We start from the raw sequence: 16,590 nt of genomic DNA on the forward strand, positions 1-16,590 counted from the left end.
ATAAATGATTATTTTTTTCCTCTTCCTGATGCACTTACTGTTTCTCTTCAGTACAAAGAAGGATATTCAGGTTGTCACCATAATCTGTAACACTTAAGAAGTGTCCAGGATGTGAGACAGGTATTTATTCCTATGAAGCCTCCATGGTGTATTTTGGTATGTGGTTGTTTTATTGAATTGTCGATAATGCTAGGCACTGTAACCTCGAAAGTGGATTGATTTAGGGACGCTACAGTGTTTCTTCTAGTACTCAACAATTTTTTTCTTTAAAGGGGAGATCTGAGGAGTTCTGCTCTGACATTTTTTGTCCTCTAATTCTTTCGCTGATATGGACATTAGCAACCAACGCCAAGACACATGTTTAAAATGGTTATAAGACATCTCACTAAAACACAGTCTATAATAGTAAAATATAGCTTAAACTTCAAAGCCTGACATTTGTATCCTCCTAATTCTCCACCTTCAAAATATAGCATGGTAGCATAACATCTCTTATCTTCCAAGTATTAGACCCATAATTATTAGTTTATTCTTGCTGTACTAATTTCTACAAACCAAAAGGATGAAAAATAAAATATGCTGTGGACTAAACTCTAATTTTTAATCTTGCCCAAATTCCTAAGGGCTCTGGGCAGTCATATCCTACAAATCATGAATTTTCATCAGATGGGTTTTATTTAACACTGTATATCATTGTTGTAGGGAATAATAATAAGTAAAAGATTCCTCTCTAAAGGTTTCCTCTTAGCTCATTAGAAATAAATAATAGTTTCTTCAAAGGTTAATTTACTTTAAAGCTTTTGTTAATAATCTTAAAGTAGCTGTTAGTCATAATAAAGAAATAAGTGTATCCTGTGTTCTTAGTTCTTACACTTTAACCTAGATATTTGCCCTGACGTGCCTGGACAAGCCCAGGCAAGTCTTAGGACATAGCTTACACCCCTGCCTTATTGGAAAATGCTATTGTTTCTCTAAGCATTCCCCTAGTTACTTCCTCTTTTCCTTTGTTCTCCTCTGCCTTTACTTCTTTAGAAAAGTTCCAAGTTTTTAGCCAATAGGGTCAAGCATTGAATGTGAGGTCCCATTCTGGCCCATGGAAACTGGGCACAGCAGTAGGGCAATTGCGTCAGGTTATAAAAGTTATAAACGTCCCTTGTTCAGGTGTGTCTCGTGGCAAGACTGCCAGCAAGTTGCACCCTTCCTGCAGGAAGTGAACTAGCCTTGTTGAGTTAAACATTGTCTCCGAGTGGATTTTTCCCAACCTTATAAGCCCATTTCCAACGATGATTTACTTGCCAGCATGACTTTGGCATAACATTGTAAGACAAAGAAGAAAATCAAAGTATTTTACTCCAAAGCGTGTTTCTTTGCCATGTTTTGAAATGGCCCTGCCAAGCTGTTCTTTGTGGGGGGAAAATTTGCATCTTTAAAGAATCTTTATTAACATGCCTAGATCTTTTTCTTCTAGACCCTCCTAATCCTAAAGAGATTTACAAAGGTCTGAATAGGAAACATTGGTCATCTGTTGTCTCTAAGGGCAGTCACTATAAGATTTTAAAAAGAACTTTGGTCACCACAATCATTATCTTAACCTGAACATTTTCTTTCTATTTATTCCAGGTCTTTGGACAAACTCAACCAATTGTCAACCAGAAAATGTTTAAATTCATCTATAGTCTGGAAGCCCCCTGCTTTGAGTTGTTCCCCCTTTCTGGAGCAAACCAATGTATTTCTTAAATGTATTTGGCGAATATCTCATGTCTTTCTAAAATGCATAAAACCAAGCTATTCCCTGACCACCTTGGGCATATGTTCTCAGGACCTCCTGAGGGCTGTGTCATGGACACTCATATTTGGCTCAGGATAAGTCTCTACAAATATTTGAAAGAGTTTGACTTGATATGTTGACAATGCTATACTTTCAAAATACTTGACAAATAGGAAAACAAAATGTTAAACACAATTATAATCCATCCCATATATACAGGAATTCTTAAAAATAAAGATAATTTCTATTTAAGAGAATGAGAAATTTGAATCACTGAATAGTTAATGGCGAATTACTCCAGTAAATATTCCTATCAAAATGGCTTTTGATGAAACAAATAAAAGTAGTAGTCTTTTAAAAACAGCAGCGCTAGGAAGAGAAAAATGACAATTATAGGGTTTTAAATTTTATCCAAAAAGGTAATATATTAATTCCAAGTGAATTATATAAATTTTAGTATGTATATTTCCATACCAGTAGTAACCACTGAAATTTTATTCAACAATATATGGTCAAAAGACAATAAATAAATTAAAATATAATTTGAAAATATTTAAATAAGCAAAAGCAATATAGAAGAGGGAAAGCAGAGGAAAGAAAATCAGAAAGGAGAAGCAGAAACTGATAATAAACTAAATTGAATTATATCAATGATTACGTTAAATATAAATTGTCTAAACACATCCATTAAAACAGAGATAGGAAGATTAGATAAAATACAAGACCTAACTCTACATGGTGGATAACAAATCCACTTTAAACATTATGAAATGAATAGATTAATAGAAGAGATAAGACTTCTCATTTCAGCTTGGAAATGTAAAGAGCTGAAAGAGTAGCCACTCTTGTCTTTACATAGAGAGAAAAAGCTCACCAGCCTCAATATCAACAATTTTTCTTGGACCCACAAGCAAATTGAGGTAACAGAGAAAAGAGCCACATCAAAATTCAGAAGAAAGAGATCTAAGTATGTTAATGAAGATTATTTACAGATGCAAATATCCCTCCCCATTCCCTGCAAAGAACAGCTTTTCAAGGCTATTTCAAAATATGACAAAGAAACATGTTTTGGAGTAAAATATTTTTATTTTTCTTCTTTGTCTTATAATGTTATGCCAGAGTCAGGTTCAAAAGTAAGTCACAATATATCAGGTTAAATAAAACCCATGGGATGAGAATTTATGATTTGTAGGGCACTACTCCTAGACCCTTTAGATAGGAATTTGGGCAAGATTAAAAAATCAAAATTAAGTCCCTAGCATATTATATTTTTAATCTGTTTGGTTTGTAGAAATTTTGGACCCATCAGCAAATTAAGGTAACAGAGTAAAGAGCCACATCAAAATTCAGAGCATCACTACCGAGATCAGCTTACTTGGAACCGATTACCTCCAGCTGGCTAGAACCATAAACTTGTAGGAACATTTAAACACAAATTGTGATAAATTGCAGAGGCTGAGTGTTGACTAATTTGAGAGTCAGTAGCTAATCAGAGTTACAGCCTTAGGTTTTACCTGCCCAAACTGTACCAGCTTCTCAAGGTGAAGAGCCAAGATACATCACCTCTTGTCTTTGACAGAGAGGCGATTGGTAACAATTTCAAAATAGACTCAATGTGTTATCCTCAACAAAGGTGTAGTATCCAGCAAAGAAGAATTTCCTGGAGATTTATCTCACAGAGAAAGGGAAAAAAATGACCCCAATCCAGTCACTTGTAGCTTTTCTGTCTCACCTGAGTGGGGTACTAGTAAGAAAAAATGTGAAGGTCATATTCATAGGAATGCAATCCTATGAGAAGACTCACTTAATCATAAAATTATCACCTACTTCCCCTCCTTGATTGTTTATACTACATTAATGGATCTCAAAAAGACCACAAATATCCTATGAAAATGCTTGACCAGTACTCTTCAAAACTGCAAAGCTCATCAAAAACAAAAGCTGAGAAATTGTCACAGCCATGAGGAACCCAAGAAGACATGATAAGTAAATATAATGTGATTTTCTGGGCAGGACATTAAACAGAAAACTAAGTAAGTCTGAATAAGCTATGGACTTATTTAGTAATAATGTATCAATATTGGCTCATTAAATGTAACAAATATATTGTAAGACAATGTCAGAGGTGTTTGAATCCGAGTGAATCCCTCATGAGTAGCTGGGTAAAGTAAGGCTAGGACCTGCTGGGCTGTATTCCCAGTAGGTCAGGCATTCTTAATCATAAGGTAAGACAGGAGGTCAGAACAAGATATAGGTCACAAAGACCTTACTAAGAAAATGGAATGCAATAAAGAAGTCAGCCAAAACTCACCAAAACCAAGATGGCAATGAAGGTAATCTCTGGTCATTCTCATGGCTCATTATACACAAATTATAACTCATTAGCATGCTAAAAGACAGTGTCACCGGTGCAATGACAGTCTGTTGCGGGGAATTAAGGGAGGGACAGTGGGAGATAGGGGGTTGGGAAGCCATAACATGGGAAGAAATGTCAGATATAGATGATGGGGATGGAGGCAGCAAACCGCATTGCCATATATGTATCTATGCAACGATCCTGCATGTTCTTCACATGTACCCCAGAATCTAAAGTGCAATTATATATATATATATATATATATGTTCATATATAAGTATACACACACACATACATATATGTATATACATATAATAAAATTAATTTTTTATTTATTAGAGTTTCATATATATATATATATATAAAATATATATACAGTCTCCCAAAGATAGCTTGGCCCAAAATTTCATATATATATATATATATATATATATGGAACTGGAATAAATAGAAAAAAAAGAAGTCTGGGTTGTGATAAGAGGTTGTGAAGAACAAAGTTTTATCATCAAGATAAAGCCTCCAGGTAGAAGGCTTCAGAGAAAATAGCTCCTAAAATGGTTTTGTTTTTTCTTTTTTTAATCAGGCCTAAAGTCTATGTTGATGTTAATGCTGGAGATGTATAATAAGGCATGTCTAACTCCATCCCTGTCATGGCTTGAACCAGCCTTTTAAGCTACATTTTAAGAGTCCTGACTGAGGAGGAAGTCCATGAGGATTGTTGGGGGCCTTAGAGTTTTATTTTTGGTTTACATACTCTTACTGGGTGGGATGATTGGTGGAGCCTTCTTTTCGACCATCTTGTTCTGCCTTTAGGGCCAGTTTCTAAAGATTTATTTTGTTCCTTTGAATGGGTGGCATACACCTGTTCTTTGTATATTTTTTAATATTTTATTAAAAATTTAACTTTGGGGAAAAAACAAAAACAATAACAAAAAAACCAAAATCATGTTTTTGGGCCCTTCGTTCTGTAACTCAAATTTGTTGGCATCACCAACATTTTGTAACCATATTCTTTATATGTTGACACATGTGAAATTTGACAAACAATTTGTAACAGATACAATTAATTTTAAGGAACCATATAGCAATATACCAACAATTTTATTTCCCATAAGCAGAATTTAAGTATGAAATAGAGCACCTTTTCTTCCAGGTGTATTAATCGTTTTTTGAATAACTTAATTTTGTATAAGTCTCCAATATGTATTTGTTTATGCTTATTCTGGAGCCAACCTATAGCATATTCTGTATGGTAAGAATTTTGATTACAAAGCCAAACTCAGGAGCACTAAACGTCTTTACGTGAATGAAATGAAACACATAAAAATGAAACTACTTATATTGGCTTCCAAAATAATTTTTTAGGCATTCTTCATCAGATAGATATCATCTAGCAATATGAAATTTTGATGTATTCTTATAAACATTTATTCCTCCCCACCCCCAACTCTACTATCATATACACTCCACTTTTGGAGAGAAATTAAGGTGTGCTATTCCTGTAGAGAATAAATTTATAAAGATTAACTCAGGTATGTGCTGCATCCATTTGCAAGGTGATGCTTTTAACCATGCAATTGACATCTCTGGTTCAAAGACAATGAAAGCAACAGAATTTTATAGAGTTCTGAGTTAAGCCTTCCAAAATTGACCATTTGAACTATTCTAAATCCTAGAAAATTTTAAGCCAGCCCCTATATTCCATCTAAATATGTAAATACAATACTAAAATACAACTAAGTTTTAGGTAATCTTCTCTTTTGAATACTTCATACACTGCAATAGATTCTGAATTGCTGAACTGCTGAACTTCATTATGATACTGAATATTATCTGATTAAGACCTAAAAAGTTTTAATATTTATACTATTGGTCAGAATAGCATAAAAGTTTCAATTGATTTACATTTATATAATCACTCTATAATTTTCTTAGAATATTATAGGTCAACTAAAATGTTTAATTTCCTAAAGTGTATTCAGGAAACCATTTTTCATACAGATTTCAACAAGCAATACACATTCATAAATATGAATAAGCGATAGCTGTGGGGAATTTGTTATTATTGCCTTTTTGAAAATAATTAAATCTCCTTATTTAATTTTGAGATATATTCTCTCTCAAAGCCTCAGACATCCATTTAACTAAAATATGTTTTAATTACAGTATGATATTTCTGGTCAAGCAAAACTGAATTCATAATAATGGATTGTAATTCAAAAGTCTTTTGAGAACTCAAATTTGAATACACTTTATGCTTACATTGATGAAATAATTCTATAATATCTGTATACTAATTTAGTATTTATAATAAAAATACCTTTCCTATAATCAAGAGATGATACTCTTTTTAAAAAAAGTATTGTTTGAATTGCTGAAAAGATAAAATGATTTAAAATATAGTACATATTATATATTCTAATATAGACTATTTTAGTTCAGTTTATTGTATCCACGTGGTCATATTATATATTCTAATATAGACTATTTTAGTTCAGTTTATTGTATACACGTGGTCAAGTTCAGGACATTTTCATTTGTGAGTGCTCTAAATGAGCAAACATACCTAGTTAGGTGGTAGTAAAGTTATTATACTTTTATATAGCAGCGCTTCCAGAGATGTGAAAGAAACTATATACTGAAACTTATAATTTAACTACGACTTTCATCTGTCTGCCAATTATGATCCATTTACAGCATAAAAGAGACTGGACTATAGATGATGCTGAATAGACGTTGCACCTTTTGCAGACCAACATTTTCCTTGGGCAAAATATTTTACAGGAGTACACGAGTTGGAAAAGTAAAAATACGCACAATTAATTCCACTGAGATAATCATATATAGCTATTGTTTTTTTTAACATATTTGAATTCACAAATGTAAATCTTTTTGTTTTTTAAAATTATTTTTTTAATGTTTGAATTGTTAAATTGAAAAGTAGATTTTCTGTATATTTGCTTTTAGTCTGAAATACAATATTTGCAAAATTAATTATAGATTCTGTAGTTTTATATGATGCAAAACTACTAATTTTATGGTCTTCATAATAAGAGTAACAATGAAGACAACATTTATTAGATTATGTAATTGCCATATGGCAGACAATAGGTAACACTATTTGCATTTTTCTTTTATTATCTTAACAAATTCCTATGAGTAAATTTTGATTACTCCCATTTCACAGATGAGGAAGTTGAAGTTCAGAGAGTTTAAGTAACTTCAACAAGTTACAAACCAGTAAAGAGTGGAAATAGGCTGGGCGCTGTGTCTTACGCCTGTAATCCCAGCACTTTGGGAGGCCGAGGCAGGTGGATCACGAGGGCAAGAGATCGAGACCATCTTGGTCAACATGGTGAAACTCCGTCTCTACTAAAAATACAAAACATTAGCTGGGCATGGTGGCGCGTGCCTGTAATCCCAGCTACTTGGGAGGCTGAGGCAGGAGAATTGCCTGANAAAAAAAAAAAAAAAAAAAAAAAAAAAAAAAAAAAAAAAAAAAAAAGAGTGGAAATAGAGCTAATATTTGAAAAATGTTTATGCTGCCAAAGCTCATGTCCTTAAGCTGCACAGGCTTTCTGATAGAAATCTTTTTTCTTTGTTTTGCTTTTGTGTTTTTGAGATGGAGTTTTGCTCTTGTTGCTCAGGTTGGAGTGTAATGGTGCAATCCCGCCTTAGTACAATCTCCGCCTCCCAGGTTCAAGCGGGTCTCCTGCCTCAGACTCCTTAGTAGGTGGAACTACAGGCACCCACCACCATGCCTGGCTAATTTTTTTATTTTTGTAGAGATGGGATTTCACCATGTTGGCGAGGCTGATCGTGAACTCCTGACCTCAGGTGATCCACCAGCCTCAGCCTCCCAATCTGATAGGAATTTTTAAAGAAACAATAGCGAAGAAATATGATGGAATACAATTTTATGGAACGTAGTAGAACAAAGTAGAAAACAGAAGTGAGAACTTCAGGTATTTTGGGAAAATAAGATTGTATCCCCTGTTGGGAAAGAAAATCAATAGCTAGTCACTGTCTTGTAAACCGATGATGGAGCACTCCTGTGAGTAATGCTAATTTAGTATCTTCATAGTGAATTACATTAAAATAACTTCCTACAGTCTTTGCAGAACCAATACACACTTGCCTCTTGCAAAGGGTGCTACCCATTGCCTGCCACATGGTAATTACATAATCTAATAAATGTTGTCTTCACTGTTATTCTTATTATGACGCGCTAGCAAAAATGTTGTAGTAAAACATGTATTTTAAAATATTAGAAAGAAATATATAACCATAATGTATTCTAAAATTGCTTAGAAAAATGTAATCCAGTGACTGCCTTTCATTTTCTAAGCACTGTATATTAAATTATTACCAGACATTTCTTTTTCTGTGATATCTAGAAATACTTCCAAGCCAAATAACATAATCTATGTTTTCTGACATAATCATAAAGTGAAAAACTGAAGGTTATATTTTTCATGTGTTAATAATGCAATTTTAGTTCCTCTAATAAAATAAAAAAAACTAAAATTTAAAAAGGCATGATTTGGGGAAGAAATGCCATGATGCCATGTTACCGTCAATAATAATACGGTGACAAGATGGGTGATGTCTGGGGTTCTGTTGGCTGGTGAACTTATCTCGAGTTACCAACCTACCAAATTGAATTACCACCTGGGCAGCAAACATGTTACTTAAGCTCTAGAAATCCCATAGTAGCTCTGTGTTCTATTGAGTATCAAAAGAGTCACGTCATTTTTGGAAGGAATCAGTCATGCATACATACACGTACAATTTATGTATATATATATACACACAGACACACATACATGTGGGTCAAATCTATATAGATTGAGAAAATCAAAGGAGAGACTTTCAATTTGGTGTAAAATCTCAAAACTTTGAGCAATGGCAAGAAAATGTTTACTGATTTCTCCATGTTTTGGGTCAATATGATATAAGAATATTGGCCAAAAAACAACTGATAGTTTTAAGCATTCACGTGTGACCAGTTTTTCTCTGTGTAAGTTTTGAAACATATACTGATGGCTGCTGCTGTGAACTGAATGCTTCTGTCTTCCCGAAATTTTTTCTGTTGAACTGTGGCAGCAGGCGTGGTAGACTGAACATTGAACTGCCCCATTCCCACAACAAAACCAAAAGAAATGAAAAGGAAAAAATCTCCATGACTGGCAGGGTGTGGTGGCTCACATCTATAATCCCATCACTTTGGAAGATGGAGGCAGGTGAATCACCTGAGGTCAGAAGTTCAAGACTGATAGGGTAAAACCCCACCTCTACTGAAAATACAAAAAATTTAGCTAGGTTTGGTGGCTGGCACTTATAATCCTAGCTACTCAGGAGGCTGAGACAGGAGATTTGCTTGAACCCCGGAGGCAGAGATTGAAGTGAGTGGAGATCACGCCACTGCACTCCAGCCTGGGTGACAGAGCGAGACTCCTTCTCAAAAAAAAAAAAAAAAAAAATCTCCATGACCTAATCCTTAAGGTGATGGTATTCAGAGGTAGGGCCTTTGGGTGGGTATTAAGTTCAGATGAGGTCATGAGGGTAAAGTCCCCAAAATGAAATTAGTGAACTTATAAGAAGAGAGTCTCTCTTTGCCATGTGAGGACAAAAAAAAAGAAAATGTCCATCTTCAATCCAGGAGGAGAGCACTCATGAGGCAAGGTGAGATCCTGTAACCTTAGACTTAGCAGTGTCAGAACTGTGAGAAATAAGTATTTGTTTTTTAAGTCAGCCAACTTAGGGTATTTTGTTATAGCAACACAAGCTGACTGAGAAAGCTCCCTTCTCTATTCTCCATGACATTATTCTTAGTTCTACATATAAATTTCTTTACCACTAGACATGCAGGAGCTTTGAAGTTATAAAGCACTAGTATGTGTATAAATAGATTCCACTGAAAATCTCCTTACATGTAGTCTACTACATGACAAAACAATTTTAACACATTTATACAGTACGTAAAATTTTTCGAAGTGCTTTTGCAGATTTTACTTCATTTTGCACTTTTACATTACCTTTGCAAGAACATACATTGTATTCATTTCCTAGATAAAACCACTGAGTCTGGAGAATACAAGAAACTTCCTAAAATCAGAAAGCTATGTACATTTGCGTTTTATGCACATTGCTATTCACATACACTTCTGATACCTTTAACCTGACATTGATCTCTCTAGCCAGTAGAGTTACTCATTAGTAACATGACCATTTCAAGATGTGTCCTCAAATTACTATCCAGTCTATTATTTGTACATTTAGCATTTATTGTAACTGAGTGGTGATGACTGATTAATTTAAAAGTGTTCAGTGCTGCCTGTTTCTCCTTTTGTTCAGTTTATGCTTCTGAACAATTAATGGCAAACGGAACTCTCATTATGTCTGTTTTGACTGAGAAGCCAATAGAAGAGTTATCAATTGCCAGAGGGAGGGAGAAACAGACTTCACCATATGAAGAAATTTCAAAACTAATTTAGAGAAAGCTGTAAGGCTTTTTTTTTTTTTTTTTTTTTTAACCTTGGATTCCTGTTTATTCTTGTCTCTGGGAAGGTCTGAAAACAGCATCAACACAGGCCTCAGATCCCACCACTGATACTTAAGCTACAGAAACTGTAGGGAAGTGTATTAGTCTGTTTCATGCTGCTGATAAAGACTTACTAAGACTTGATAATTAATAAGGAAAAGAGGTTTAATTGAATCACAGTTCCACATGGCTGGGGAGGCCTCGCAATCATGGAAGAAGACAAGGTAGAGCAAAGTCACATCTTCCATGGATGGCAGCATACGAGACAATGAGAGCCAGGAAGAAGGGGTAAACCCTTATGAAATTATCAGATCTCATGAGACTTACCAAGAGAACAGTATGGGGGAAACTGCCCCCATGATTCAATTATCTCCCACCGGGTTCTTCCCACAACACATGGGAACTATGGGAGCTAAAATTCAAGATGAGATTTGGGTGGGAACACAGTCAAACCATATCATTCTGCCTCTGGCCCTTCTCAGATCTCATGACCTCACATTTCAAAACCAATATGCCTTCCCAACAGTACCCCAAAGTTTTAACTCATTTCAGCATTAACTCAAAAGTCTACAGTCCAAAGTCTCATCTTGAGATAAGGCAAGTCCTTTCTGCCTGTGAGCCTGTAAAATCAAATGCAAGTTAGTTACTTCCTAGATAGAATGTGGATACAGGCATTGAGTAAATACAGCCATTCCAAATGGGAAAAATTGGCCATAACAAACGGAATACAGGTCCCATGCAAGTCTGAATGGGGCAGTCAAATCTTAAAGCTCCAAAATGATCTTCTTTGACTCCATGTCTCACATCCAGGCCATGCTGATACAAGAGTTAGGTTCCTATGGTATTAGGCAGCTCCACCCCTGTGGCTTTGCAGGGTATAGCGTCCTCCCCCCCCACCGCTTACGTGCTTTCACAGGCTGGCATTGAGTGACTGCAGCTTTTCAGACACATGGTGCAAGCTATCAGTGGACCTACCAATCTGGGGTCTGGAGGACTGTGGCCCTCTTCTCACAGCCCCACTAGACAGTGGCCCATTGGATAATCTGTGTGGGGTCTTCAACCCCACATTTCCCTTCCACACTGCCTTAGCAGAGGTTCTCCATGAGGACCCCACTCCAGCAGCATACTTCTGTCTGGACATCCAGGATTTCAGGATTTCCCATACATCCTCTGAAATCTAGACGGAGGTTCCCAAATCTCAATTTTTGATTTTTGTACACCTGTAGGGTCAACATCACATGGAACCTGCCAAGGCTTGGGGCTTAAAACCTCTGAAGCAATGGCTTAAGCTGTACCTTGACCCCTCTTAGCCATGCCTATTGAATCTGGGATGCAGGACACCAAGTCCCTAGACTGTACACAGCAGGGGTCCCTGGACCCACTCTACAAAACCATGTTTTCTTCCTAGGCCTTCATACCAGTAATGAGAGGGTCTGCCACAAAGTTCTCTGGCATGCCCTGAGGACATTTTTTCCCATTGTCTTGGCAATTCACATTTGGTTCCTTGTCACTTATGCTAATTTTTGCAGCAGGCTTGAATTTCTCTCCAAAAAATGAATTTTTCTTTTCTATTGCAAATTTTCCAAATTTTTATGCTCTGCTTCCCTTTTAAGTGTAAGATCCAATTTGAAACCATCTCTCTGTGAATGCATAAAACTGAATGCTTTTAAGAGTACTCAAGTCACACCTTGATTGCATTGCTGCTTAGAGATTTCTTCTGACAAGATACCCTACATCATCTCCCTCATGTTCAAAGTTCCACAAATTCTGGGTCAGGGGCAAAATGCTGCCAGTCTTTGTGCTAAAACACAGCAAGAGACAACTTTGCTCCAGTTCCCAACAAGGTGCTCATCTCAATCTGAGACCACCCCAGCCTCAACTTTATTACTATCAACATTTTGGTCAAAGCCATTTAACAAGCTTCTAAAAAGTTCTGAACTTTCCCACATTTTCCTGTCTTCTTCTGAGCCCTCCAAACTGTTCTTACCTTTGCCTATTTCATAATTCCAAAGGTGCATTCATATTTTTGGTTATCTTTACAGCAGCACCCCACTTTACCAGTACCAATTTACTGTATTAATCCATTTTCACACTGCCGATAAAGACACACCTCCTACTGGATAATTTAAGAAGGAATAAGATTTAATTGACTCACAGTTCCACATGTCTGAGGAGGCCTCAGAATCATGGCAAAAAAGAATTATTGTTGCAAATCAGCTAATTTTAAAATGAAACCTTACCCTGGATTATATTATTAAGCTCAATATTATCTCAGAAGTGGTTTAATGTGGAAAAAGGTAGAATAAAATCAATGTCAGAATGACACAGAGTAAGAAAGGCTTGACAAGCCATAGCTGCCTTTGAAGATGGAAGAAGCCGTAAGCCACGGAATGCAGGCTGCCTCTGGGGGTTGGAAAAGGCAAGAAAATCTATTCTACTTTAGAGCTTCCAGAAAGAAATATAGTTCTGGAAACTTGATTTAAGCCCAGAGAGACTGATTTTAGATTCTTAATTTCAGAACCATAAAACAATAAATTTTGTATTGTTTTAAGCTACTAAATTTGTCATAAATTTGTGGTATCAAATGAGCAAGTAATGTACCCCTCATGGTTGTTTCACTTGCTGTCTAATGACACATGCTCCCTTGGGTATGGTGATGTCCACAGGATGCGTACAAGTCTCACAGGTGCCTGCACACTGCTGGAAAACTCAGCATGCATTTGTGCGAGCACCCAATATTGACATTTCCTGCACCAACCTAGACCCCTACCAAGCCCTACTAGCAGCAGTGTCTGGGTCGAGGGTATGGGTTGGGCAACCAAGAAACCAAGTCAGAGAAGTGTCAGGAGATCCATCTGCTTTTGAGCTAAGGCCCTTTAGCCTCCTATAAGTGCTCAATTTTCCCAAAATACAAAGGTCAAACAAATTGAGCAAAATACAAGTACAAACAGAACATTAAGAATTTTAAGGCAGCAAATGGAGAGCATTAAGTGCCAAGCATGAGAGCAGTTTCTGAGTGTGGGAGCATGTGCTGTTGCACTGGATGTAGATTCGTGGAGCTGGTCCTGTTATTTATTCAGACAGCAAACCACAAGGGCAATGGGACCCTGCACCTAGAGAGGAACCCTGGATTCCCCGGGACTGTGAAAGAGTCACAGTATTCCATAAAGAAGATACTAGCATTTGCCTCAGTTCAGGAAATTGTGGATGGTATAAACTGGCTTCTTCTAGCAGCAGAATTAGCTGTAAGAGATGAGACTTTATGTGGATGAAACTTTACATGGAAGGTGATCTCAAAAAGCACTGGCAGTATAGTGAGGAAGTAAGTCAGTGCAACGGAGTGATCTAAGGAGGCTGTGTTAATAGCAGGTAACAGCTATTACTGATTAAGCATCTGTCCTGCTAGAGATCTTCAGGAGGCTGTCTGCATACATCAGAGATGTCCCTCATGGGTATAAAACAAAACATGGGATATTTAGCCCCCTACTTTGTCGTTGATTAGAAGTTGTTCTTAGAAGCATTAATTTCTGATACTTCCTTCATGCTTCTCACAGAGTTGATGCTTGTTTAATTCTTCTTTATTTCTTATTGGGTTCATTTCTGAGCCATGCCAACCACCTGTCATGACAACAATTGGAGAGGAAGCTGTTGAATAATGGACACGAAAAAACTATTTTGTATTAAAATATAGAACATATGTTAAGCACGAGAACTGTTGGATCTAATACGTGCCTTTCACACTGTGGATGAGAAGAGATATGGAAGTACCCATTCTGATTATCTGGAGCTTACACACCTGTCAAAGGTGTTGTCAGAGAATAAGCTGGATTCTTGCTGGCTCTCTCCTCCTGACCATCTGGTGCCACTTGACAAGTAACAGAAAGTGTTCTACTATTATTTAAAGTATATGATTATAGAAAGTTTAGTGAAAAGTTACTTACATTTTCTAAGCTCCTTCTGTTTTTTTCCCTGTCATATGTTTGAGTTGTTGTGTAAACTCGTGAGATAATGATAAAGTAAATAAAGAAATATGAAACACAGTAAAAATGTCTTAAATAATGTTATATTTCTTTTTTTACTGAATGGAGAATGGAAGGACACATAGTATCCTTAAGAATAAACTTAAATTATTAGAAAAAAAAAAGTACCCTCATCTCACTTATTCTCTCTTTCAAATTGCTTTCTTGGAACTTTCTGGGTATAAATAAGAGATAATGAATATGTTGTTTAAAGCTACAGTGTTTACAAATCTCAGTTCATACATTTGCTGTAAAAGTAATGTAATGGATATTTTTCTGTAACTGGACATAATACTTCCAGTTCCTCTTTTGCCCAGGGGTGAAAACATATTTCCAGTTAATTAACATCTACTTTTCCCTCAGAGTTGTGTCTAATATCCAATGAAGATGGGCAACGGGGACCCGCAAGGGGCGCCCCACCTAATTCTCTGTTATCTGTTCTTGCTGGAATTGTCTGAGACATCTACTTACTCATTCACATTTTGGTCATTGATCCATTAAGGTTCCTGCTTTGTTGTTCTTTTCTACCTCTATGGACTTCCCATGCCACTCATGATATATGGACTTCATTCTTCCACCTCCTTCTCACCACAGATATAGAAAATTCTTAGGCATTATTTTTAAGGCATCCACCACATCGGCACTCTGATGCAACACCCCTCTCCCAGTACCAATTTACTGTATTAGTGTCTTTCATGTTGTTAATAAAGTCATGCCAAAGACTGGGAAATAAAAGAGGTTTAATTGGACTTACAGTTTTACATGGCTGGGGAGGCTTGAGTCATGGTGAGAGGTAAAAAGCACTTCTTACATGGTGGTGGCAAGATAAAATGAGGAAGAAGCAGAAGACCCTGATAAACTCATCAGATTATCATGAGAATAGCATGGGAAAGATTCAATTACCTCCTATGATTCAATTACCTCCTCCTGAGTCCCTCCCACAACACATGGGAATTCTGGGAGATATAACTGAAGTTGAGATTTCAGTCGGGACACCATTTAATCGTATCACCGTAATAAAGTATTTCCAGGAATCTTAAAAAGAATCTTGTACATACCACATTGTCTCTCTTTAAGTCAGACAGTCATAAATATACTTTCAATTTTTGTGAAAATTCAACCCTATTTTTAGTTGCTTTGGTGTTTGATTTTAATATCTTCAAATTGTTCCCTAGTGTTTTCCATCAGTATTTTTGTTTTGCTTTGTTGCCAATATTTAAAATCAGATTAGATCAAAGCCGAAAATAGTATATTGAATGTTTATTTTATACTTTTCAATACAAGTTGGCCATTTGTGTTCTAAAATTAATTTTTAGATTTTCGAATTTCTGCCAAATTTATATGTGATCATGTAATGATTTATCAAATATTTTCTCTACCATTTGTTTTAGATTCTTTATTCTTATTTTAGTTTCCTTCTTTTATTTTTATATGGTTAACCATGTCTACATATATATCCATTTTTCTAAAATGCTTTGGATAAGTCTTTTTCTTGTCATTTTATTTTGTTTTATATTTTATAAAAATTGTATGTTCACTAGTTTTTCACCTTAATATACTTGTGATTATCTATTTCATATATGTTCTAGGTTCTTGAGGAAAATCCTTAACTTTTTAATTTGAATGGTACAAAAGCATTTATTACTAAAGATACTTTGTAATATTTCACATGGTACTGCTTTAAAGACTCATTTGTCATCTGAATTTTTTCTGTAATCCATGATTTATTTTTATATATATATATTTCTTTTTTTGTAACTTTTTATTTTGTTATAACTTCAAAAACATATAAAAGTTGCAAGAATAGGCCGGGCGCGGTGGCTCAAGCCTGTAATCCCAGCACTTTGGGAGGCCGAGGCGGGTGGATCACGAGGTCAAGAGATCGAGACCATCCTGGTCAACA

The 16,590-nt window shown here is 35.9% G+C and overlaps 1 long non-coding RNA gene across 1 annotated transcript in view; it reads right to left on the bottom strand.

Annotated features, from left to right (window-relative positions):
* Nucleotides 1–1,610: 1,610 nt before the first annotated feature.
* Nucleotides 1,611–16,590, bottom strand: part of LOC108289207 — a 16,512-nt gene continuing 1,532 nt past the window's right edge. Inside the window, exons 2-3 of the long non-coding RNA XR_001819053.2 lie at nt 12,904–12,909; nt 1,611–1,688 (exon numbers count right to left, since the gene is read on the bottom strand). This is a non-coding gene — a long non-coding RNA (uncharacterized LOC108289207). The remainder of the gene's footprint in view (nt 1,689–12,903; nt 12,910–16,590) is intronic.

The sequence above is a fragment of the Cebus imitator genome, unplaced genomic scaffold, assembly GCF_001604975.1.
Source record: "Cebus imitator isolate Cc_AM_T3 unplaced genomic scaffold, Cebus_imitator-1.0 Scaffold395, whole genome shotgun sequence".
In the NCBI taxonomy this organism is placed as follows: Eukaryota; Metazoa; Chordata; class Mammalia; order Primates; family Cebidae; genus Cebus; species Cebus imitator.